The sequence below is a fragment of the Dermacentor andersoni genome, chromosome 4, assembly GCF_023375885.2.
Source record: "Dermacentor andersoni chromosome 4, qqDerAnde1_hic_scaffold, whole genome shotgun sequence".
Classification (NCBI taxonomy): Eukaryota; Metazoa; Arthropoda; class Arachnida; order Ixodida; family Ixodidae; genus Dermacentor; species Dermacentor andersoni.
Genome location: NC_092817.1, coordinates 36,040,564 through 36,067,921, shown reverse-complemented (window position 1 = coordinate 36,067,921; position 27,358 = coordinate 36,040,564).

Below are 27,358 nucleotides of genomic sequence, written 5' to 3'. Positions count from 1 at the left end.
CACGGCTGCACGCATTCTCTCAGACCATAGTCTGATATAGTGTGCACAAAAAACAATAACAAAAAACGACTTATTTCACTAGGACACTCTTGAATTGATGTAAAAAAAAAAAGTTTTTCTTTTGCTGAACGTGCTTAGGCCTGCTTTAGGGCGAGTGGTACGGTGCGTGACTTTTACAACGAAGTGTACAACGAAGAATTTTGAAAGTCACGACCACTTTGTTTAAAAGGCATACGTATGACTGCGATTAACAAATCATGCAACAAAGTATTCAGGGGATGGCTGCCGATGCCGCCATTTTGTGCGGTGTATTTACTTATCAGGAAAGTTTCGCTGCGAACGAAAGCGTCAGCAGATCTGTAGGACAGTGCTTTAAAATGAAACAAATTTTTACGTCGGAGCGCGCTTGACTCCGGTGTGCGTATTCAAGTACGTGTGAAATGCATAATGTTTTCATTACCCAACAGCTTAACACGCAAGTACAAAATTTATTGCGTCTAAAAGAGAAACTGAAATTACTGTAGGCTGTGAGATTTTTTTTTGTTTAGACTGTCAGGATGAATATTTAGAAAATTCACTGAACTTACATGACAATTGAAACATTTAGTTGACGCGGCGCTGTACCAGGAACAGCATGCGCAATTTAAACTGTATTGATCTGAACATCGGAGAGCAGTCGAATAAAATTTATTTGCGTGCAGTTTAACATGACATCGTTAGTGTTTACTTTCTTTTCGAAGAAGTCCTGTCTACAAATGTTAGGTTATCTTTTAGAATTATGTATAAAGATAAATACATTTTGTGCTTCAGATGTAGTGATAGACGTGGTTTAGAGAACTATGTAATATTGGTCTTCACTGGGTGTACAGTTACACGACTTAATATCTCCGCATGGCATGGCATAGCTTAGCATAGCTTAGCATAGCGCTGAGTGAAAAGGCCTTGCGGTTGTAGCTTACGTCCATTATTTTTCACATGAGCTAAGGAACGTTGCCAGCCGGTATGGCGTTGAAGCGGTTTTCAGCGCTCCTAACAAGGTGCAAGAACTGTGCCAACCTGTTTCAAAATAAATTTTACATCAGAAAAAGAAAACGCAGCTGCGGTTTTAAAGAAAATCAAAAATTTACAAAATGCAGTGTAGGTGTTGTGTTGTGCACCAGATCCCGTTAACATGTGGCAACGTGTAGATAGGACAAACCGGTTGGTGCATAAACACTCCTCTAAAAGAACATCAACATTCTCTCGGAAAAGATCATTCGCACTTGTCTAACCTCTTCAACCTATGTCACTGTGAATCGGTATTTTCTGACACTGATATTTTGTTTCCAGACAAAAATAAATACGCGAAATTACAGAAGCGTTCCGTATAATAAGGGGTGCTGAAAAATGCATCGGTCAGCCATCGGTTGATATCACTGACAAATAATTTTAATTCTTTAACACTGCTTGAACATTTGTAATCTGTATATATAAAAACTGATGACTCGTTTGCAAATGCTCAGTGCAGATAGCTGGCGCTTTTATGTTCCGTCTCTTTCCAAAAATAAACAGACGCGAGTAAGCACTCGTTCGCCCACCTTCTCTGCGTCCTTGTCTATTGTTCGCGCTACAAATTTCACAATGAGAACGTTATCTACGATCATAATTTTCTCGACTTCGTAAGTTACCGCCAGCCATTATCTTTTAGTGTAAGGTGGCTTTGTCGGTCTTAACCTTATGTAGAGATGCATAAACATGGATGTTTATGTTTGTTTTACTTATTGAGAAAGTAATATTCTTGTTCGTTATTCTGCACTGGAAAGCCGTGCAACACAGTACAACAATTTTCCAACAGCAAATTGTTCTCATGATCGAGGGGCTGTATCCACGGACACTTGAATAGGAAGAATATAGGAAAAATACTATACTCACTTTTGTTTGAGGTCTCATTACCTGGAAGTGCCGAGAAAGCAATGTTGTCAGTGTTCAATTATCTTTCAGATTTAATTGCTTCTGATGGTACAAAGGGCTGGAAATTACAGTTTATTTGTTACCAACGCACACGCACGGGTAAGCGGAGTAGCAGTTTCTACACGTATGCGTGGCAATTTAACGGTAAGTACGAGCGCATTTGCAATACGTAGCACCCCTCTGAGATCCTGCATCCATGATTTAAACCGCGCTCACGACATTGCAGTGCTGTTCAGGAACTCACTCGACACACGTCCTGCCTCTTCACAAAGCGCAGTGTGGTCAGGAGCAGCATATCATCGTCCTTCATATATATATATATATATATATATATATATATATATATATATATATATATATATATATATATATATATATATGACGGGAAGAAAGGTAAGCGAGAGGCCCGATTAGCCATATCATAGGAAGCTAACAAACAATGACATCAACGACAGTATAGGGGAAATTATCTGCAGTTCTCAATTGAATTGAAAAGATGATAGGTCGTCATCGTAGATGAAATTTCATCATCTCCTACACGAGCATTTTTCATAATAGCACTTACAAATCACTTTATCTTGTTTTTTACACTTGGCAATGTGCTTCGAACTTCTTGTGATGGTTTTTCTTTTATTTATGCATTGCTATCTCGCTCTTAAGAATAGCTATTTTATGCTGCGTCACGTGTTCACTTGTATGCCCTGTATATATTATTGCTTTTTTGCGTCTTGTCCCCTAAATATCCCTTCAAGAATTGTACTCCCTGATACGTTCATTTTTCGTGTATATTACTTTCTAGCATTAGTGTCTTACGTTAAGTTTTACTCATGTTATTTCCTTAAGTGTACCTTTGTGGCCTTTCATTACTTCAGTTGTTCCTTTTTCATGCTTTGATCTTGGTAGTAATGTTGATGAGCCCTGTATTGAGGCGTATCTTTTGCATTACACTTTAGAAGGCTGCTTACTCTTCTTTTTTTGCCTTGATTTTGTAACCCCCCTTGCACAATGCCCTCATAGGGCCTGTAAGGTATTTTAAATAAATAAATAAATAAATAAATAAATAAATAAATAAATAAATAAATAAATGAAAATGAAAGTGGAAGAAAACAACAACTGGCCGCAGGTGGTATACGAACCCACGTCTTTGTATTACGCGTGCGATACTCTTAGTAATTGAGGTATACCGCGGCACCATTGGTAAGAACATCGCACGTGTAATGTGAAGACGTGGGTTTATGTCCCTTGTTATGTCCCTTGTTGAAGACGTGGGTTTATGTCCCTTGTTGGATCTGGAGGACAATCCCAATTGCTGTCCCCCAGATTTTGGACCTTGCCGTTGGGTGCGGGAGATGGCCGAGGTTGAGGAGGACTTTGATATGAAAACTGGAGGTTTATTTACATTATTTACAGTGAGAGTACAAAGAAAGTAACAGTCATAAAGTCATTATGGGCCGGCAGCAACTCGGACGCTGCGGCCCGTGGCAAGAAGCTCGAAAGAGATGAAAGAAGGAATGCTCTCTTGCTGCTCACGGACTCTGGCTTTTAACCCCTTCGGTGTCTCGAAGTCACGTCACGTTCGGCCAATCGGCGAGCCCGCTCAGGTGGCGTCATTTTCGGCCAATAGTAGGCGCCCGTGCGAATGTAAGTCACACCCGGCGCAGAGAGTCGCTCCTTGGGCTTCAATTGTCCGAGCGATTACTTGTCTGCGGTACTGACTTCCTGGTCTGCAACTGCCGTCACAAAGGCGGACGGGGGGTGGGGATTGCTCCCAGGGCTTCACGGTGCATTACGGCCGTCGTTGCCTCGCGGCTTGCAAGCGCCGTCACAATAGGCGGATGGCGGGAGACGGGTTGTCTTCGAGCGACCTTTCAGAGCTGCAAAGCAGCTTGGCTCGGGACCCACGTTACCTGGAACCGTGCCAGGCTCCCGCTACACTTTCGGGAAGAGTCAAGCAGTGGGACAATAGCTCCACCTGCGGCGCACGAGGTGGGGGACGCCAACTTGATTGGACGTGCCGCGCCTCGGGAACGCGGTAGATGTGCTTCTGCGCTCCTTAATTATGTGTGACGCAATTCGATGTGGTCTGGTGAACTCGAAGGAGGCTCAGGAAAAGGTGCCGTATCTAACACCCTCCATCGGCCAGTTGTGTTTTCATTCACTTTCATTTCCATTTACTTATTTCTTCAATTCAATTAAGAACAGCAGGTAATTTTCACTATGCTGTCCTTGGTGCCATTGTTTGTTGGTTCTTATTATATATGTATATACGACCATATAAAGCTAATAGACAATTTTTCCACTTTCATTTCCCCTTTATTATATTACACATGTCAATTTCAGCCACAGCTAATTTCCCCGGTGATTTCCTTGGCTTCATTGCCTGTAGGTTTTATACGGTCATGATTAACAAATTCGAGCCCCTCGGATCCCTTTCTTCTCTCGATGTACCACGTGACCGGCTTCCTATACTTCACACACACGCTTTCCCCCGCTTTGACACTCCCAATGCTAACGCAATGAAAAAAAAAATAACTTGCCCTTTAATCACTGCGCTCAATACTTCATAATCTGCTGTGGCGAGTTCGGGTTAAAGTTATGGCAAATAATCTCCCAATGTAGACAGAATATAGCGGCAACCCTGGATTAATTTTGACCGAACAAGTCTCTTTAACGTTCACCCAAAGCGCGGCACACGGGATTTTTGGCATTCCTGTGATTTCTGCCCATGTCCATCCTCACCGGAACGCGACCGCCGCGGCCGGGCTTCGAACCCGCGACTTCGTGCTGCAGCAGCAGAATGCCATACATCCATTAAGTCACCTCGGCGTGTACCCGAGCTCAGATGAAACACAGCTTATATATCTAAAGGTCATAGATTAGACGCAGCTATGCCTTAACTTGCTCAGAAGCTCACACACTAGAGCCGACAAGTCGTTTCGTGACTCAAAGTGGTTCCGCTTTTTCACGCCAAGAGGAACGGATGTGCCAGTGGCTTCACGCACCCTCATTGCTGCCTTTGCTGCCGTCGTCCATGCCGGAGATGATGACAAAAAGGATGGAGACGGCCAGCACGAGAAAGCAGATCGTCCCGCCCACAGCAAGCATGGTCGCCCGGAACGAGTACGAGTCGGCTTGGTTGACGATGCTGCAGCGATATGGATAGTTGGACTAGTTTGTACGCATTCGTCTCGGATGTGATGAGCTGGACAGGCAGCGGACAAGTGCCCGAAGGACTTGGCGTCAAATTGTGAACTGCGGCTCTCGAGAATGCGAATTATTTTCTTTCTTTTTACTTCTTTTTTCTTGCACTTGCAACATCGGCCTGTGCTTAGTGTTTGCACTATTTCATGATGCCGCTTGTTTGAAGCCGTGGAGGAAGGAAATAACTGTTAGGAGGGAGCCTCACAGTAATGTGCGGCTGCCGCACTGATACGTTGCAACGAAGACGATAAATGTATACGTTGCAATGAACGACTGAAGTTGCCGTATTGGAGGCACGGGAGAGAGAAAATGCGAAGGGAACAACCTTATGGAGAGTTGGCTTGCAAAGGCTGGTTGCGTGACGTCATGATTCCTCGTAGTTTATTTCCGTCCTCCATATCTTAACTATCTTAAGTGTCAGCATATATGTGCCTCCTAGACTGGTGAACGCACAATGTGTTACTTGCAATTTATACTTAATGTTTGCACGGATTCGTGTCATCTTGCTGAAAGTGTAAAATCAAGAAGGGGGCCTAGAGATGTAGTAGTACACTTTGGTAAAGAAGTTTGATCCAGCGATAAGGTAAGGGGTATTTATGTTTTACTGTGAGAACTAACCCTGGGAGTGTGAGCCAGCGCCACCACTCACACGCCTTGACGGTGCATGTGGAACATCCTCTCTGCAGTTGGCGTCACGAGCACGTGATCTTTTTCGGTGACGGCAACTAGTCAGTAAACCTACACATGCTACCTGAAGGCATCAATCTTGCCGGATTCGAGACCCTCGTAATGTGATGAATGAGTATACTCCAGAAAGTGGATAGGAAAACAGCGCTGCGGTAGCTCCATCGCTAAGAGCATCGCACAGGTAATGCGAAGACGTGGGTTCCCATCCCACATGCGGCCAGTTGTTTTCCATCAACTTTCATTTGCATTAATTTATCCCGCCTATGTTGTCTTTGGTGCCTTTGTTGGCTTATAACGAAATGAATTATATATATATATATATATATGCCGTCTTCATATACCTAGGTATCCATAGAATAGGATATAACGAGGAATAAGCCCGAGGAAGACGACGCGTACATAAATACCTCACCAGAGCAGGATTGGCCACCCTGGTGCAGTACTTGGCCACAACCTCCTACATGAATACAACAATCAAACCCCGGCCCTCAGTCCCCAGCAGCTCCGAAGCAACTGACTACGGCGGCGGTCAGACCTGTGACGCAGCAGAGGGTGCTAAGAATCCCTGCATCCGGACAGGCCGCCATTGGAATCTGAACCTGGCAACGTTTAACGCCAGTACGTTATCTAGTGAGGCGAGTCTAGCAGTGCTATTGGAGGAATTAGAGGGCAGTGAATGGGATATAGTTGGGCTCAGTGAAGTTAGGAGGACAAAAGAAGCATATACAGTGCTAAAAAGCGGGCACGTCCTGTGCTACCGAGGTTTAGCGGAGAGAGGAGAACTAGGAGTCGGATTCCTCATTAATAAGGATATAGCTGGTAACATACAGGAATTCTATAGCATTATCGAGAGGGTGGCAGGTCTTGTTGTGAACCTAATAAGAGGTACAAATTGAAGGTCGTACAGGTCTACGCCCCTACATCCAGTCATGATGACCAGGAAGTCGAAAGCTCCTATGAAGACGTGGAATCGGCGATGGGTAAAGACAAAACAAAATACACTCTACTGATGGGCGACTTCAATGCCACGGTAGGCAAGAAGCAGGCTTGGAGACAAGTCAGTGGGGGAATATGGCATAGGCACTAAGAATAACAGGGGAGAGTTGTTAGTAGACTTTGCAGAACAGAATAATATGCGGATAATGAATAGCTTCTTCCGCAATCAGGATAGCCGAAAGTAGGCGTGGAGGAGCCCGAATGGCAAAACTAGAAATGAACTAGACCTTATACTCTGCGCTAACCCTGGCATCATACAAGATGTAGACATGCTCGGCAAATTGCGCTGCAGTGACCATAGGATGGTAAGAACTCGAATTAGCCTTGACTTGAGGAGGGAACGGAACAAACTGGTATATAAGAACCCGAGCAATGAGTTAGCGGTAAGAGGGAAAATAGAGGAATTCCGGATCAAGTTACAGAACCGGTATTCGTCTTTAATTCAGAAAGAAGACCTTAGTGTTGAAACAATGAACGACAATCTTATGGGCACCATTAAGGAGTGTGCCATAGAAGTCAGTGGTACCTGCGTTAGACAGTACCAGTAAGCTATCGCAGGAGACGAAAGATCTGATGAAGAAACGCCATTTTATGAAAGCCTCTAACCCTACAGCTGGCAGAATTTTCGAAGTTAATCAACAAGCGTAAGACAGCTGACATAAGGAAGTACAATATGGATAGAATTGAACATGCTCTCAGGAACGGAGGAATCTTAAAAGCAGGGAAGAAGAAACTAGGTATAGGCAAGAATCGGATGTACGCGTTAAAAGACAAAGCCGGCAATATCATTACTAATATGGATGAGATAGTTCAAGTGGCTGAGGAGTTCTATAGAGATTTATACAGTACCAGTGGCACCCACGACGATAATGGAAAAGAGAATAGTCTAGAGGAACTTGAAATCCCACAAGTAACGCCAGAAGAAGTAAAGAAAGCCTTGGGAGCTATGCAAAGGGGGAAGGCAGCTGGGGAGGATCAGGTAACAGCAGATTTGTTGAAGGATGGTGAGCAGATTGTTCTAGAAAAACTGGCCACACTGTATACGCAATGCCTCATGACCTCGAGCGTACCGGAATCTTGGAAGAACGCTAACATAATCCTAATCCATAAGAAAGGGGACGCCAAAGACTTGAAAAATTACAGACTGATCAGCTTACTGTCCGTTGCCTACACAGTATTTACTAAGGTAATCGCAAATACAATCAGGAACACCTTAGACTTCTGTCAAGCAAAGGACCAGGCAGGATTCCGTAAAGGCTACTCAACAATAGACCATAGTCACACTATCAATTAGGTGATAGAGAAATGTTCGGAATATAACCAACCCTTATATATAGCTTTCATTGATTACGAGAAAGCGTTTGATTCAGTAGAAGCCTCAGCAGTCATGGAGGCGTTACGGAATCAGGGTGTAGATGAGGCGAATGTAAAAATACTGAAATATATCTATAGCGGCTCCACAGTCACCTTAGTCCTCTATAAAGAAAGCAACAAAATCTCCATAAAGAAAGGCGTCATGCAGGGAGATGCGATCTCTCCAGTGCTATTCAGAGCGTGTTTACAGGAGGTATTCAGAGACCTGTATTGGCAAGAATTGGTGATAAGAGTTAACGGAGGATACCTTAGTAACTTGCGATTCACTGATGGTATTGCCTTGCTTAGTAACTCAGGGGACCAATTGCAATGCATGCGAACTGACTTGGAGAGGCAAAGCAGAAGGGTGGGGTTTAAAAATTAGTCTGCAGCAAACTAAAGTAATGTTTAATAGTCTCGGAAGAGAACAGCAGTTTACGATAGGTAGTGACCGCGGATCCGGATCATGAGACTGAAACAATCAGAAGAATAAGAATGGGCTGGGGTGCGTTTGGCAGGCATTCTCAGATCATGAACAGCAGGTTGCCATTATCCCTAAATAGAAAAGTGTATAACAGCTGTGTCTTACCAGTACTCACGTACGGGGCAGAAACCTGGAGGCTTACGAAAAGAGTTCTACTTAAATTGAGGACGACGCAACGAGCTATGGAAAGAAGAATGATGGGTGTAACATTAAGTGATAAGAAAAGAGCAGATTGGGTGAGGGAACAAACGCGAGTTAATGACATCTTAGTTAAAATCAAGTAAAAGAAATGGGCATGGGCAGGACATGTAATGAGGAGGGAAGATAACCGATGGTCATTAAGGGTTATGGACTGGATTCTAAGGGAAGGGAAGCGTAGCAGGGGGCGGCAGAAAGTAGGTGGGCGGATGAGATTAAGAAGTTTGCAGGGACGACATGGCCACAATTAGTACATGACCGGGGTAGTTGGAGAAGTATGATAGAGGTCTTTGCCCTGCAGTGGGCGTAACCAGGCTGATGATGATGATGATAGTGTAAGTAGAGGTTTCGACAGAGGTTTCGACTGAATCAAACGCTTTCTCGTAATCAATGAAAACTATATATAAGGGTTGGTTATATTCCGCACATTTCTGTCTCACCTGATTGATAGTGTGAATATGGTCTATGGTTGAGTAACCTTTACGGAATCGCCGCTTGGTCCTTTGGTTGACAGAAGCCTAAGGTGTTGCTGGTTATATTTGTAATTACCTTAGTAAATACTTTGTAGGCACTATCCCGCATGGCAACTCAACAGAATATATATATATGAGCACAGTTCTTTGTTGTCTGATTTTACCTTTTGATTTTGTATGCATGCATCATTCTACAATATGCAATTTCTTGTAGGATGCATCCTGTTACTGCTTATGTAGTTATTTTGTACGCAGTGAACCATGCAGGAGGTCTCCCGAACAGTTCTACTTTGGTACCTTCTAATGAACCGCTGGAAAGGTATGCACGCGCTACAAATAAAATTCAAGCTTGAAACTTAGATAACTATTTTTGATTCTCCCTTCCAAACGAGCCAAATGTATATATTTAGATTACCGGGAACGCCAGTGTTGGACAAGATACAAAAGCGAAATTGTAACCGGTCACTATCTGTTTTCGCTTCTTTATGCAGCTTGTATTAATATCGACCTAATTGGAGAAGTTACACTTTGTAACAATTCATTTTTCATATCTATGATATCGTCGTACCATGTAGTTAATTCCAGTGATAATGACGGTTTTCCAGATAATAATAAAGGGACAAAATAGTACGAATTGAGATGAATAATCTTAAACACACTCCCAGTTGTGTGAATTCGTAGTCAGAAAGGCACTGCGTCAAAACTCTCAGAATCTTTTAAAAATTCCTAGATATCACCACGAAGACTCCATATCGCTAAATTGGTTCCAAAACCCTAAATCAAAGCTTGATATTAGAGTTGGCGCCAGTGGCGGGTCCGAAGTCGAGCGATCGCACTATTGCAAGCGCGAACTCGAATCTAAAGCAAAGGATGCCCGGCTTTTGATGCAAAGCAGCTTCTCAAGAGGTGATTGATGTCATGGCTAATTATGTTGTTTTATGCAGCTTCTTTCGAGACACAAAGTTTTTAATGCAATTCGGGCACAAGTCATGTACGACTGACCGCGTTTTTTGTCTTTTTATTGGCAGCTTTTTTTTTAGACTTCGCTGTCTTTAGGAACGACGAACGGCCCTCGAAAACGCCCAGATACACGCCAAAAATTGGGGTAAGTATTCTTGGACGGCCGCTTTCAGTGATATCAGCTTTAGTGTGCGCTTATTGGCTGCTTCAGCACTACGCCACGCGAAGGCAGTAGTATCACCGAAAGTGATCGTCCGAAAATACGTCCCTTGGTTGACTCCAAGAAGGATGATTTGCATTAAAATGTGGGCCGGTCCCGAAGGTAGTGCCATGTAAAGTCGTACCCGTGAGTGTGCGAGCTCTAAGTATGCGGGCCGATGATGTTACAGTAAAAAAAAAGGCAGTCCGACGTTCCCTCTACTTGCCTCACTTGAGGGTTGACGCGTTAGAGTGCAGCGCGGTGACGTCGCCCCACATGTCGTCATCACCAACTCGCTCAGCAAGACATTGTCTTTCATCGACGCCAACTATTGAGGTTGAATCGCATTCTAACTTTGTTTTTCTTCTGTTTATTTCATTTTCTTTTCTTTCTCGTGTAGACGCACAAAAATAAACACTGTTTACGCCAAAGACAAAAATTCGGTATCGCTTCGAACTTCGACCGGGCTCTCACTTTTGGCGATAGTCTGTGCAGGCCTGGAAGATAGAGTAAGCGGTAGAGCGCTTTTCGCCTCCGGCGTCATAGTCGCTGTCTGGTGAGCAGCGAGCGGCGGCGGTACCCTCTTCTTCATCCTCCTTTCCTTCTCCTTCTTCTCCTCCTTCTCCTTCTTCTTCTCTGTCATCTCCGAAGTCCCTTTCGTCTGGGCTGCGGATTTCGCCGTCGTCGTCGTTCATCTGCACATCGCGGCACATGCGCGGACAGCACCAGAATTTGCCGTATACGTGGAGACGACGGAGAAGCGCAAAAAATTTCCATAGAGGCATATCGCTTTTATGGACGAGTGTTGCGTACAGGTAACAAACAAACAATTTTTTTTCTTACTGAGTTTCATTTTTGAGCACGGAGTTTCTGGCTAAATGTTTTTGGCAAATACTGAATAAGAGGCTGCAAGCGTCATTTGTTGCACTAACTAGGAACAGGGGCTCGAACATGACTCGATTTCTTTGAGAGCATGCTCAGAGCCACTCAAGACGACGACGACGACGACGACGACGACCACAACAACAACAACAACAACAACAAAAACAACAACAACAACAACAACAACAACAACAACAACAACAACAACAACAACAACAACAACAACAACAACAGCAACAACAACAACTCAGATGAGAAAGACCGATGCAAAATCCCCTACTGCTGCAGTATCTCGAGGTAATGTAGAGGAAATGCCATGTACGCCTCTGGTTCAAATACACGTTTCATACGAAGCCATTTTATAATGCCTTGATGTCCTCCTCGCCTGCCACTCCGTACGTAACGGCGGGCGAGGAGAATATCGAGGCACCCTAAGCCATATGCTTTCGGCGTTCTGCCTGGCGTTGCCCACGGGCAACAAACCTAGGTATTGGTGAAAGGATTTCCGCTAAACATTTTTTTTTATTCTCATCGAATATCCATATTCTCGCTGTATTTTGCACATTTCGATGAAAAAATAAACCTTTCCTTCAGACACTTATCTGTTTCGTTCTTAAAGGGATTATGCAAACAATACAGAGGGATCACAGGTAGATGGAGAAGCGGAGATGATGAACAGCAGGAAAGCAAGGCAGGCATCAGCATGGAGCCAACGTTTGGATGAGAGGACATGCGTCCTGCCGAAGACAAGTCGACTCGCAGGCTAAATCTTCCCTTGCTCATCCCCTTGTTCACCACTTCAGGAAGCCATAGTGTTCCGAGCATCTCTTTCACAATGAGGACGATGAAAAAACAAAAAGAGACAATAAACGGTGCAGTTAGTACCAGTAACAATGGAGTGCTGCGTGACATCAATATGTAATTTGTGAGCTGTCATTACTGGTTCGTATATCAAGGCGTATCCGCTGCTATAGGGCTGATAATCACTGGGCACGGCAGCAACAGCACGATGCGGATTCTTAATCCTTTCGTCTGTCTTGTGCAGCTGATTTCCACTCCCCTGGTGATACCGACGGCACGGGACGGCTCTGGCCGCATAACGCAGGGCGAGATATTGCGGCTGGGAAACCACTCCGGCTCCTTCCGCCCTGCGACGATCATCGAAACCTTCGTCTTCCAATGGAAGTCGACAGGGACGCTACACCCTGACGGGACTCCCAGCTTGGACCAGGTGGCGCTTCGGGGCTGCTTAAAGCGAGACTGGACCAGCACGCACTTCACTGGGCACGGCAGCAACAGCACGATGCGGATTCTTAATCCTTTCGTCTATCTTGTGGAGGTAAGGCGTTACGGCAAATGCATTCGCTCAAATGATCCGTTCCTTGTTATGCTGCCGTGCCCAAAGCTGCTGTGTCTTATACTGTGTGATTTGGCAATGCACGCGGCGGAATTACTACTACTGGCTGGAGACGTCGAAACAAACCCCGGCCCAGATCTTGAACAGATCTCCAGACAGCTCGAGGCGATTGCCGGAGACATAAAAAGCATTAAAGAGGATCGACTGACATCAATTGAAGCGAAACTGGAAAACATGGCTGCCCTTGACAAAAAAATGTTTGACTGTATAAACCAGGTCACCAACTTGCAGAAGGTTGTTTCCTCGCTTGAACTAAAACTGGATGCTTTCGAAAATCGCTCGAGACGATGTAATCTTTTAGTTCACGGAATTCCAGAAGATGAAGAAGAAGACAACGAATCCCTTGAACAAACTTTTAATGAAAGCATTGCCAAGAACATTCTTGAAATTCAACCTGTCGCCATTGAATGCAATCATAGGTTAGGAAAACCTTCACCCGAAAAAACCAGGCCTGTAATACTAAAACTTCTTGACTTTCGTGAAAAGACTCTTGTGCTAAAAAACTGTCGTAAGCTTAAAAATACTGAATACGCGATCAGGGAAGACTTCTCTGTCCGAGTACGCGACATAAGGAAAAAACTGTGGGTTAGCGTAAAATAAATGAAAGATTCCGGTGCAAAGGTTGCGCTTGTTTACGATAAAGTACGAATCAACGGAGAATTGTTTCAGTGGTATGAAGAAAAGAACTGCCGGGTACTTGTAAAGGCACAGACAAATGCGAGTAAAAGCCAAAAAAAAAAAAAAACAGCAAGGAATTGGACCTCACCTACGACCCCGACCGCCCCCAAAACGAAACAAATAACCTTTGCGAACGTAAATGCGCGTAGTATCCTGAATAAGCTTGACGCACTAGAGTCTATTCTTATCAGCCTAGAGTCTGACTTTATGGCGATTACAGAAACGTGGCTTACGGATGACATACAGGACAAAGAAATGGCCCCACCCGACTATGTGATTGTGCGCAAAGACAGATTAACGCGAGGGGGAGGAGTGGCTTTACTAATAAATAAAAAAATTCCTTTCACTGTCTTACCACAAGTCGAAAGGCCGAATCAATTTTTTGCAAACTCAGTTTTGGTGCGACGACTATCAGTGTCGGTTGTGTATACCGTAGCGCTTCGACTGATGAACGCGCAATGACATCATTATATCAGTATATGGAACTTCATGTACAAAAATCCCGGCTGATCCTTCTTGGGGATTTCAACCTTCCAGATATCGACTGGCCAACCATGTATTATCACTCTCCTTGTTCAGAAATTGTTTTTGATATTGTGCTTAGTTTTGACTTGTCACAAGTTGTCAACGAGCCCACACGTGTTCAAGGCAATGCATCCAACATTCTTGACATCATCTTTCTCAGCAATCACTTTTCGATCGATAAAACTAACTTAGCAGTGCTAGATGGAATATCATATCACAAATTAACATTATGCACTACTCCCATTCAGGCCGCAACAAATACTTCTATTTCCAAAACTAGTTATCCAGACTTTAAATTAAATTATGGGGTTTTACGTGCCAAAACCACTTTCTGATTATGAGGCACGCCGTAGTGGGGGACTCCGGAAATTTCGACCACCTGGGGTTCTTTAACGTGCACCTAAATCTAAGCACACGGGTGTTTTCGCATTTCGCCCCCATCGAAATGCGGCCGCCGTGGCCGGGATTCGATCCCGCGACCTCGTGCTCAGCAGCCTAACACCATATCCAGACTTTACAAAAGCTGACGACTCAAGCATAGTTAATTACTTAATTTTGGAGTATCAGTCATTTGAAGAACTCGCTAATTCTTCAGACACTGATATAGACGCATTATAGGAAAGGTTTAAAGCCATTGTATCCCACTGCATGAATAACTGTATACCAATAAGAACCAAACTAATAAATAGAAATAACCCATGGATAACACGTGATGTAATTCATGCGAAGCGCAAAGTGAAGCGACTAAGAAAATTGCTCAAAACAAAAAAAGGTCCTCAACATAAACCTAAAGTCACGTGTGCTGTCAATGAAATGAAAGCAAAGATTAGTACAGCGAAAGCACATTTCTTTTCAGTTACGCTTCCTAACTTTTTAAAACGTTCCCCTGGAAAGTTTTGGAAGTATCTTAGCCCCAAAAAACAATGCAACACTCTCAATTCTCAGGAACAAAATTTAAGTTTTCCAAATTCATTAAATACATACTTCCAGTCTGTGTTCACTGCTGACGATGGTCGCATTCCGGAGGTGAATCACAACAACCAGAGACTGATAGACATGCCAACTATAACTGAGTCAGGAGTGCTCAACTTATTACTATCAATAGACACACACACACAAAAAAAAGGAAACGGCCCTGACGATATTCCCAACACTTTTCTTCAACGATATGCCGAAGTCAACGCGAAATATCTACATCTAATATTTAACAAATCCTTATCAACATGTAGCCTTGCAAAGGAATGGAAAATAGCGAAAGTAATGCCCGTTCATAAAGCAGGAAGCAAAAGTGAAGTCGGTAATTACAGACCAATATCGCTAACGTCCACAGTAGGGAAATTATTAGAGCATATCATATTAAAGCGTATCACGAGCTATCTAGAGCAAGCACAAATATTATCGCCTATCCAGCATGGTTTCCGGCGGGGACTTTCAACAATAACCCAATTACTTGAATTAACGCATGACATATCCCAAAGCATTGATAATCAAAAACAAGTTGACTTAATAGCATTAGATTTTTCGAAGGCGTTTGATAGAGTAACCCATCAAAAACTAATCAGCAAACTGAAAACAACTTTAGGCAATGATTCTATTGTCAATTGGATTGAAGATTACTTAACCAACCGGTTTCATTATGTTGTTGTTAACAATAAAATTTCTTCCATTGCAAAAGTTACATTGGGGGTGCCTCAAGGGTGCGTCCTTGCTCCCACTTTATTCCTTATTTTTATTAATGATTTGCCCTCTAACATCCGCGTTAAAATGAGGCTTTTTGCCGACGACTGCATTCTTTATAATGAAATTAAATCTATGAATGACCATGTTGATTTAAACAGCGCCCTTCATGATGTAGTGAAGTGGTGCATAAGTGGCAGATAGAACTGAACATTAAAAAAACTGCCTTTTTATCTATAACACGCAAAAAAAAAAAAAAAAAATAGGTCGGACTTCGAATACACTAACCATAACATAACACTCACCCGAGTTCATCAGCATAAATATATTGGTTTGATCATTTCACATGACCTAAGATGGGAATCGCATATTAACAGTATCATACCATCTGCTTTAAAATGGCTGTTCTTCCTCAGAAGAAGACTTCGAGCTGCACCACCGGAAATTATACTGCTATCATAAAACGCGTTTATTCACCCAGTTCTCGAGTATGGTAACACAATTTGGTTTCCTTATACACCACAGCTTATTAACAAACTAGAAGGAGTACAGCGAAAGGAAATTAGATTCATCTTTAACAAATACAAGAATAGCGATTCACCTACCCAACTGCTAAAACAAGCCTGTATTCCTACTCTGCGAAACCGCGCCAAACTAGCAAGACTAAAATTATTGTTCCAATTAGTACGCAATGCATTACGAATAAATACTTCGTTGTATATATCCCTAGCTGACACCAGACCTTCCCGCCATAAGCATACACTAACACTCAAAGAATATGCATTTCGCACTGACTGTTTTAGATATTCGTTCTTTCCTCTTGCAATAAGAGAATGGAATAGCCTGGACCCCTGCATAACGACTAACACATCGTTGCCGAAATTTGTAACCCTTGTAGAAGAGCTGTTGCGCAATAATTAAATTATGTTAGCCGAAAATAACACACAACTCACGTCATTGTATAAAATGAAATATGTATGAGCATTGTATTTGCCTATCAATTTCACTCCTTTTTGCCAAAAAAATGTACCATTCTGGTTTTAGTTCCTACCATATGTGTATATCTGCTTCGTGTCGATTGCAAATATCATTGTTGAAATCATGTAAACCTGTTTTTATCGCTATTTGTGAGTATATAATATATGCCCAACCTGTAAAAATCCCACTGGGATTGACAGTATCTGAAATAAAAAAAATTTAAAAAATAAATAATTTTACATACAAGGTACCAGACCCTGCCAGCTAATAGGCGGTGTCCAAATACACGCCCCCAGCGCCGGTTGCGCTCTGAGTAACGGAAACAGGTCTCGAAGGCTATGCTTTTGCGGGCTGCCTGCGCCGCCAGAAATGATCGCGGAGCCGGAAGCACGTCGTGGCCACCACGTTTTAGGAATCACCGATTCTTCGCCATAGCATACTTGCGCTCACGATCAGAGCTTTGATGAACTAGTCTGCCATTTACGATGTTCAGCCCACACAGAACGCTGCACAGCAGACACCAGCGCCTCTTAGATAGCAGACCTGTGCACTCTGCTTTATGACGTCATGCTACCAGGCCCGAAATTTCCATTGCCAAGCCCGGCGTGACGAAAGCGGTGACGTCAAAATCACCGCGGCTTACTCGGGTGCGTCCCCATTAGATTCTATGGCAGTCGGGTAAGGTAGCATGACGTCACGGATCGAAGTGCACCGGCCTTGTGCTGTCTAGGAGGCCTTGCAGACACCCACAGCTAACCAAGCTGATTTTCGTAAATTCTGAGCTAACCGTCGGCGCTCTGTCACTGGAGATCTTCAGATCTTTGAGGCAGAGGTGGCTGCACAAACTTCGTGGCTGGCACCTGCCATCCATAGCTTTCCTCGCCTAACGGCACACGTACAGTACGATCCTTTGTTAAAGAGAACGCCTAACGTGTAATAAAGCCAATACAAGTCAAGCAATTCTACTTTATCGAAAGAAAGAAAGGAGTGACAGGATGCATTAGGCTGGCACATTTGCGTTAAAAGGTAGTTTTCATGTCATCATGCGATATTTAAGCTGCAGTCGGTAGTCAAACATTAATTAGGTGTTCCATTTAAAATGGCTCTTTACTGTGCAAACCGTTAACCAATTGTTTCTGCACGGGGATGTAGGTGAAAACAGACATGTTTGCTTCTTGTTTCCTTTAAATCCACGAAGGGAAGGAATACTTGTTTGCTTATTTTCTTTTAAACCGTGGAAGTGTCACGTATGTTGCCATTGAAACTAAACATTTTGATCTTATATACACTGCCTTTAATAGATCACACATACGGCCAAGGCAACAATTATTGTCGTTGGTAAAGAGAGAATTAACGCATCACAGTGTTACGTGTTAGAGCAGCAGCATCAGACGTACGGATACAGGGGGAGGGGCACCGCCCTCTCCTTACCCTCCAATGACTGCCAACAAACAACTCACCGGGTGCTACCAAGTGTCCGGCGCGGTAAGTGACTGCTGGTCCACTCCTTCTTGGTATCGGGCTCCCCGATGATCACGAACGTCGAGAACACTGTGCCGATGCTCCTAACAGCCCTGCGTGGCAGTCATCATCAAAACTTTCTTCATGGCGCCGAGAAAAGTGCTCACGTCGACCGAAGACGCTGAGCGAATACAGTAACGGAAGCCGAACGTATGCGTGAACGCAGTTCATGATGAGCGCGCGCTGATCTATCTTTGCATAAGCGTTTGCTTTGTTGTACAATAATTCACAAACCCTTTTTTCGGCCCGATCGACGATAACTGAGTTTCCAATGTACTGCAGTGCTTCTAGTTCACTGCATTACAATTACTTTGAAGGAACGATAAAGATGGAGCACTAAATCAGTTTAGAATGGTAAAGTGTTTTCTCAAAGCCACATGCTCATGCATTTGACTGAAAAAGGACCGATTACTATATAGTGAAAGATTTAAAGACTAACGTGCCTTAGTTGAATCTCGCGCCGGAACCTCCGTACCGGACGCCAGCGTGAGGTCATCGATTTCAAGCGTATTTCTCGTATTTCGGCAGTATTGGTGCAGGAAAGATTTCTCAAACTCGCAAGGTAGAGCCGTGACAGGAGGATTACCAATCCTCCTGTCATGCTATAGGAGGGTCCTTTAGGCTAATGGAGAAGTGCAATTTACTAATGCAGTGTAACTTAAAATTGATGCCTACAGTAGCCGTACGCGTATTGAACCGGTAGCCGTACGACAACCATTTTGAGTGTGTATACACGCATGCAGCTGCCCGCAATGGCATAGACGCGCCGAGAGGCATAGGCGTGAGAGGGTCGCTGTGGCGTTTTCGCCGAGAGCCCGTCGTGCTCGAACTGACTTTATGGTGACGAATAACGTGCACTGTGGAGCTCACCCTTGTTCTGAGGAGGTCGTTGTCGTCTCGGTCGGTTGCACCGTGAAATGGCTTAGTGAGGACGATCCTGGTTCTCAACTATGGAGCGTACCCACTATATGTTGGATAAGTCAGGGATCGGTACAGGAGACATAACACCAATGAATACTCTAAAGAGAGATAGAAAGAAGGCACGAAGAAAGATGGCGAAAGGCAAGAAGAATGCGTAATTGTACTGCTTGTGTAGTCAGACTAACTCAGTCTGAGCCATCAAAGAGATATTACAAAGCGAGAAATAAAAGACCGCTGTATTGAACGAATAAAATATACTGAAGTGAAATTAATAGTGATTAGAGATATAGATAAAAAATAACCATGAAATTAACGGGGTAACCGTTTTGTTTCGCGTATGAAACCTAGGTACTGCGCAGCAAGCGGCTCTCTGGCCAGGGCCTAATATCGAGACCCAAAATAATAGTATGAAAAAGATACTAGTCCAATCTAGCCAAGGAAAAAAGCTTCGAAAAGCCTCTTCTCTTTTCAAGACCGTCGGCAAAATGAACAAAAGTGGACTGTTGACTAAATTTCATTACAGACATTCTAAATAAGGCTTGCGCGGCGTAAAACTGAACTCGCTCCTTACCCATTGCGGAGGATTGGCATAAAAGGGTTTAAAAGTGCGTTTCCTTTTAGTGAATAATATCATAACCAAATTAAAACTTATATTCAATTTTAAATGCACATAGTTGCCAGAGTAAATGTAAAGAAATGCACACATTACTTCTTCTTCGGCTATTTTTTCTTTCCTTACCTAAAATGTCACATAAGCAGAGTCGAAGAAGTAGCAATGAATTGGCTCGTAAATCGGACTGAACAGCTAATATCCTGAAGGCAATCATTACGAAATAAGAGGAAGTCACATGTGAATCGATGTACTTTGCTTGAAGGGCGAGGTAACGTTACCTCAACGTTTTTGTTCACAGCGAAGGTAATGATGAAGAACGTAGGTAAAGAGGCAACACGGGCCGCCACCTGGGAGCCGGGGCCACTTCCTCCGCATGTTGCGTGCGCTGCTTTGCCGGGAGTCTGAGCACGAGTGAGCCTGAATGAGTCTTACGAAGTGCGAGTCTGACTCTGGGTATGACGAATCAGATCTGCGCAAATCCGCAAGGTGCAGTGAGTTTCATGAAAGGTAAAAATTATCATCCACCTGACAATTGCACAAAGCTACAACAAAAAAAGAAAGAAAAAGAAAAGAAAATGGTCAACCCTACCCTTGCCGGAAAGTGGGGGTAAACGATGCTTGTCCTGCGTGCACCTGACCTTCGTAACGGTTAAGTAACCCACATGTAACGGTGCCGGATTGCTTCGGCCTCCCGCTCCCTTAGCTCGGGATCTTCTTGTTGCTGTCGGGTTGCCTGGGCTCGGGCGGCTCTAACGGCTGAATCGGCGCGCCGACGGCGAGCCCTTTCACGGGCGAGTTCTCGCCGCCGCTCGTCGAACGCTGCCCGTTCTTTGGGGGAACGCACAACGCGTGGAAGTCGCATCCGTTTTTCCGAGACTGAATTGAACGAAAACGAAGCCGGCGCAGCGCGCGCGAAACCCTTTTCCTGCCCTTTCCCTCCCCGGCGGAAGCGAAACGGCTCTGATTGGTTGCGCGCGTGGCGTGAGCGTGCGCCTGTGCAGCTGGAATCTTTGCTAATGACTCGCGCTCCGGCGCCGGCGCAGCTGTCAACTAATCGAATTGCCCTTTCCCGCAGCTGCTCTGCTCTGGGAGGATGGATGGATGGATGGATACAACTGTCTTGTACGTTTGGCAAGGTTTAACGCGACCCGGGCTCAGGTCTCCCACGGAGGAACGTCAAGGCCCTGCCTCAACGCCGCCTCACGGGCTTGCTGGACTGCCCACATTTGGATTCCGAGGTCTGAGCTGCGCAGAGCGGCGGCCCACCTCGACGACAGGGTCTCCGGAGTAACTGCCATCCCTCCTATAACTACATTGCACTCCCACAGTATGTGTTTGAGTGTTGCTGGTCCTTCCTGGCACAATTTGCACGTGTCGTCCTGATGCTTATCTGGGAAGATACGCTTGAGACGGAATGGATTAGGGAACGTGTTTGTCTGGAGTTGTCGCCAGGCGACGGCCTGCCTCCTGTTCAATTTGGGACTCGGCAGTGGGTATATCCTTCTGGCGTTCAAATATGCACTGGTGATGTCGTTGTATCTGGTGAGCCTGTCCCGTTCTGCTCGAGAAGCGTTCGCTATCGTGCGAGAGGCGTTGCCCTGTTCGGCGCGGCGGGTCATGTCTCGCGCCGTCCGGTGCGCTAGATTTTTTTTCCTTGACCACGACAACGCCACTTGTGAGCAAATACAAGCTTCACTTGAGAAAAACAAACCTATGCGCACTCTCGAACGCTTCACAGTAGACGAAAGATGCGTCCTGGTCCAGGATTTAACCCAGGACTCGACTTTCGGGGGCGGTGACTCTGCCATCGGAACTAAGCAGGAGGATAGCAGAAAAATGCTGAATTAATCGGCAGCTCACTGCATGCATCCAAGCGCATGAAAATTCTACGCGACGCATTAGCCTCTGGTAATGGCTTTGTCAAGGAGGAGGAAATTAAGAGAAAGGAGGAGATATTGGCGTGAAGAGCATGTCTCTAGCCTGCTACTCCTCACTGGAATAAGGAGTAGTGGGAGGTATATACAGGGAAAGAGAGAGGTAGATGGTTCGTGGCTCGCTCTGTTTTGTCTATTAATAATTAACAACGCATGCGCTTCGATTTGTCGAACAATAATCGATAACTCAGGCGCTTCTATTTGTCAAATAATTCGGCCCCACCTGGAAATCTGCTGGCCACCTCGTTAGCTCAGATGGTAGAGCGACCGCCCCGAAAATCCGAAGCCTGAGAGTCCGCAGTCGAAGCAAAAGAAGAAAGTTCTTTTTACACCGGAGTCAACCCAGAGCCGCCTTACCGTCAGGAGGCACTAGTACTTAAGATCCCTCTATAATATTTAAGGTAGCGACATCTGCCACGCGCGCCACCTAGGAAGCTCCTGTAGCAGACGGTGCCCACGCTAAACCGCGGCGCCGCGGCATTCGTGAGGTGAAAAAATATCTGCACACGCGCGGAAATAAAACTTACTGGTGCCTGACTGTAGTTAAAAACGAAAGAAGGGCCCAAATCTAGTCCTCTAATTTCAAATGAGCGCTGAAAGAAAAACGCTCAAGAGAGCGGAATGAGTGCTTGATCGCCTCGATTCCGCATATTTACATTTCGTTCGTGTGCGCTGAATCACCGCGCGAGCCTTGGTGATTGCTTGCGCTTAATCCCGTTTGCTCTGTGAATTATTTTGCTTGTAAGCGTGCTGCCTACACATAGGGGTTACTTTGAACGGAGAATTCGTGTAAAAAAGAAGGCGGACAGTCGCTAGGACCGAAAAACTTTCGACATAACGTCGCTGAAACGTGCGACCCTCACGGCAACTAAACAACATCCTGTGTGTGCGTGGAAACGAGTGCGCCAACAGCCTTCTGGCCGCTGAGTGTGTCTGTCGTGTAGCGATTACACGACGACTGTTGTGTTTTGTGGCTCAGTGCTACGAGCCAGTGCAACTGTCGTGACATTCTAAAGCGGAGGTATGGATCGTGTCAGAGAGTCTCCTCGATCTTGTTCGGGCTGCCAGCGCGATATAATCTCGCGGCACACCAACATCGAGCGTGGTGTGTGCGCGTGTGTGAATGCGGTTGACTGTTCTTGTGAACCGTGCGACGTCGCCACGTAAACTTGAATCACGCGCATTGTTGTGTTTATGCCTTTTCGCCTCCGTGCACCGCTAAAGCCCCGTAAGAATTAGAGGGCCCTTATACGAAACGCACGCGAATTGGCCTAGCTATTACTGCACTGTGTTTTGCTGGCAATCCTTGTATCGATTCAGGCGTTTTTCTTATGTTAATTTGCAGCTGTGTATTTTTCATCAGTAAAATAGCATCGCCGATTCTGAAACATTTTCGAGTGTAAGGAAAACTTGGAAGGACCGAGTTCGCAGTTGTATGCAATGTACTTTGATATATTGTATTATACTTTATTATTTGATGGCCAGTAGCAGTGACTATATGCAGTATTTGTTTTTAAAAGCAGAGTATTGCAGGCATTTAGAAACATATTTACTCACATATGCAATGCACAAAATACGATTAGGATATGCAGAGTTGGAAATGACTTTTTGGACATATTGTAAAACGCAATTAACAACGCGCGCACAAACACAGGAAAGTGTAAAAGTAGAATTCGCTGCTGGAATTTGTGATATTTTATCGCACGTAACGCAATGCGGATATTTGTCAGCGAGTTAATGCGCTTCTGCCCCGCTATTTACTTGCATGCTGGGCCATACTGCACTTGCAAAGTCAACGGGCTCGTAATGCGCTAAAATCAATAATGTCCACAAACTTAGGCCGTCGACATTCATGCACGCAAACGAAATACTATCGCAGCTCTGCACACACACGTGTATACTTTCTCTCACACCTTCGTATCACTCTACGTTACTTACCTCGCATAGTCGTTCAGTTACCGACGGTTCAATCGTTTCGTCCAATTCTATGCGACCACATTTATCTTCTGGTTAGGTTTTGTTTGCCGCGCGGGATGCGAAATAACTTCTTGCCGTCCTCCGTCTGATCTCGGCACCCACCCGCACAGCAACAAAGCATTTCGGTCCTTCGCATCCTAGGTCATGCTGAGCTATTCAGTGGGCTCATAACGAACTTAAATAAATAATCGCCACAAACTTCGGCCATCAACATTCATGCGCGCAAGTGAAATACTATTACAGCTCGACACACGCACGTGTATACTTTCTATCGCACCTTTCTATCGCACCTTTCTATCGTTCTATGTTACTTGCCTCGCATAGCCGTGCATTTACCGACGGTTCAAAGTCCTTCCGTTCAATTCCGTGCGACCACATTTATCTTCTGGCTAGGTTCTGGTTGCCGCGCGGGATGCAAAATAACTTCTTGCCATCCTTCTCCGGTTTCGGCACCCAACCGCACAGCAACAAGGCATTTAGGCCCTCCCGGAACGAAATTATCGCAGCAATGTGCATAGCACAATAGGCGAAACGCGCGCTCTTCGCCCGGCGCGCAGGAACTTTCATGCCGGCAAAGGGGCGGAGCAAGGTCACATGTCACCGATCAGCCTATCGCAGGCGTCGTCGGCTGGATCAAATCCTTTCTGTGCTTTAAATTTTTGAGGGACTTTACTAGTACTGGAACACTAGCGCCATCTTTCGTCGTCGCAGCCGGAAATTACAAAACCAAATCCCAACCATCGCGTGTGTTTTGCTGGGACGCCGAAAGTCAGGGGACGCACGTCTCCACAAGAAAAGAAAATTATTAATTAGCAAATCTTACAAATCATGCGAAAATTTGAATGATGGCTGTAGGGGTTATGTTCCATTCAGTACACAAAGGGTAACTTTTTGTTGGAAACTTTAATTGTACCTGACACCAGTTTAGAGAAATATGAGCTCAAAGTGTGCCGCGAAATGCATTGCTCTTTCAGGTAAATATTTTCGGGGGTGTAGCCAGCTCGATCACGCGAGGTGCGTGGTTCGATCCCCGCTGCCGGACACCTACCGATCTATAGTATGGGTACAAGCAGCTCCCTGGCCAGGCATCCGGTTTTCCAGGGGTGCGTTGCTCAGGAGAGGATCGTTCAGAGCGCTATGCTTGCTCTCTAAGAATCAAGACAAACAAGACACTAAGTCTCTAAAACATCACCGCCCGAGCACGACGTACAGATGGCTGACCAGCGAAGCTGAAATGTGCGGCCCTGATGTTTCATCATCATCATCAGCCTGGCTACGCCCACTGCAGGGCAAAATCCTCTCCGATACTTCTCTAACTACCACGGTCATGTGCTAATTGTGGCCATGTTGTCTCTGCAAACTTCTTAATCTCATCCGCCCACCTAACTTTCTGCCGCCCCCTGCTACGCTTCCCTTCTCTTGGAATCCAGTCCGTAACCCTTAATGACCATCGGTTATCTTCCCTCTTCATTACATGCCCTGCCCATACCCATTTCTTTTTCTTGATTTCAACGAAGATGTCATGGTGTTTATCCTTGGGTTAATCCCGATGGTTCATTAAACAACGGCTTGGTAGGCTGCCGGATCCTCTGTACGCAATTACTGCTTGCGCTCGGCTGCACGACCCAGTTCTTGTGCCCGGGCTGCAGCGTCGGCACGGCATGGACGAGCTCGTTCCCGGTTCTGCACGCGGCGTTACTGATCGAAAGCTGCCTGCTCCTCATGAGTACGAATGACGCGTCGCCTACCCATTTCGGAGCCGGAGAGAAACTGTTGCGCGCGCGCTCGACTGCGACGGAGAGCAACGACATCACTACTGGCGCAGCCAATCGCGCGCCTCTTTCTCTTTTTCTTTCGCGAACGCTTATTGGGTTGCTCCGGAAGAGTTTTTGGCGTACAGGCGACAGACGAACGGACGAATCAGCTAGCCATATATATCTTCTCTGTAAAAAGAAAGCAGCCTGGTGATGCCATGCGGCCAATTTTCCAATAAGTATGTGTCCTCCCGAGCATCTAGAACTTCCGTAGTTGCCGAGTATCTGGCCAGGAGCATGCTTGTGCCTACCTATTTTACCGGTAGGCACCCGGTGGCAGCATTCGTCTGCCTCCCACAGCAGCGGCGGGTGCTCGACAATTTCACCAGAGCTGTGGTGGGAGAGGGGGGACCTAGAGACCCTGGATAATCTCTACAGGGCCCCCTTCCGAAATTAGAATTTATTTTAAACGACTGAGCGCCACGTCGTGGTACGTTTTTACCCATTAGAAGAAAAACCAGTGTGGTTTTGGCGGCATCAGGGTTCGAATCTAGTATATCTCGCATGTGAGGTGCGTCGCTCCATTTCACCACCGTTGCGGTCCTACAGTTGCTACATTTTCTTACAGTGCCGCAACATTTCAAGTGGAACAGCAGTGCATTTCGCTGTAAAAATTCCAAGTAGTTATTTCTCGGAACTAAAGCAAGGCAGGGTGTTTCCGGAACTAGTACTGGCTGTCTGCAATTAGGCAATTGCAACGTATGTCTCTAAAATTCACCAATTAAGAACCCGCCATAGTGGCTTAGTGGCTATGGCATTTCGCTGCTGAGCCTGAGGTCTCGGGGTCAAATATCGGCTACGGCGGCCTCATTTTGATGAAGTCGAAATGCAAAATTTACAGAGTCTCTTAAGATCTCTCTTAAGAGATGAACGGCGAAAGCCTACTCTTCCGCCTCTTATCATCGCCTCTTTCTCTTTGCCACTTCTCCTTCTCTTCTTTCTTTTAGTCATTACTGCTCACTACTAAGCACATTTAGTCATTTGCAATGAATTGTGGTCATTACAAGCCGCCGTTAGACATGTTGGTCATTCATAGTCATTAGTAGTCATTAAAATGTATTTCAGTCATTATTAGTCATTACTGGTCATTACTAAGCATTTTTAGTCATTTCTAATGAATTGTAGTTGTTACAATTCGTCATTAAACGTATTGGGCATTCCATAGTCATTACTATTCATTACAAGTCGTTTCAGTCATTATGAGTCATTACTGCTCACTAGTAAGCATTCTTAGTCATTTCTAATCAATTGGGGTCATTACAAGCCGTCGTTAGACATATTTGTGATTTCGGAGTAATTAGTAGTCATTATTAGTCATTACTAGTCATTATTTACCTTTACCAATCTCTATTATAACGTTATCATTCACTAACTGTCACTATCAATCATTTTTCATTCTTTAATCTGTCTTTAATCTGTCTTCACATGGTGTGATGACGCTTTGGCGGACACTCCAGTGATCAGGTCTGCTGGGACAAACTTCACCATGAGCCTAGAAAGGCTTTCGTCTTAAAACACCCTTGTACCGTTCATTAGGTGCACGTTAAAGAACCCCAGGTGGTTAAAATATATCCGAAGTCCCCCACTACGGCGTGTCTCATAACCGGATTGTGGTTTCAGAAAGAACTATTTTCTGGAGAAAATAGTTCTAGAGAAAGCTCCAGACAGACAGACAGACAGACAGACAGACAGACAGACAGACAGACAGACAGACAGACAGACAGACAGACAGACAGACAGACAGACAGACAGACAGACAGACAGACAGACAGACAGACAGACAGACAGACAGACAGACAGACAGACAGACAGACAGACAGACAGACAGACAGACAGACAGACAGACAGACAGACAGACAGACAGACAGACAGACAGACAGACAGACAGACAGACAGACAGACAGACAGACAGACAGACAG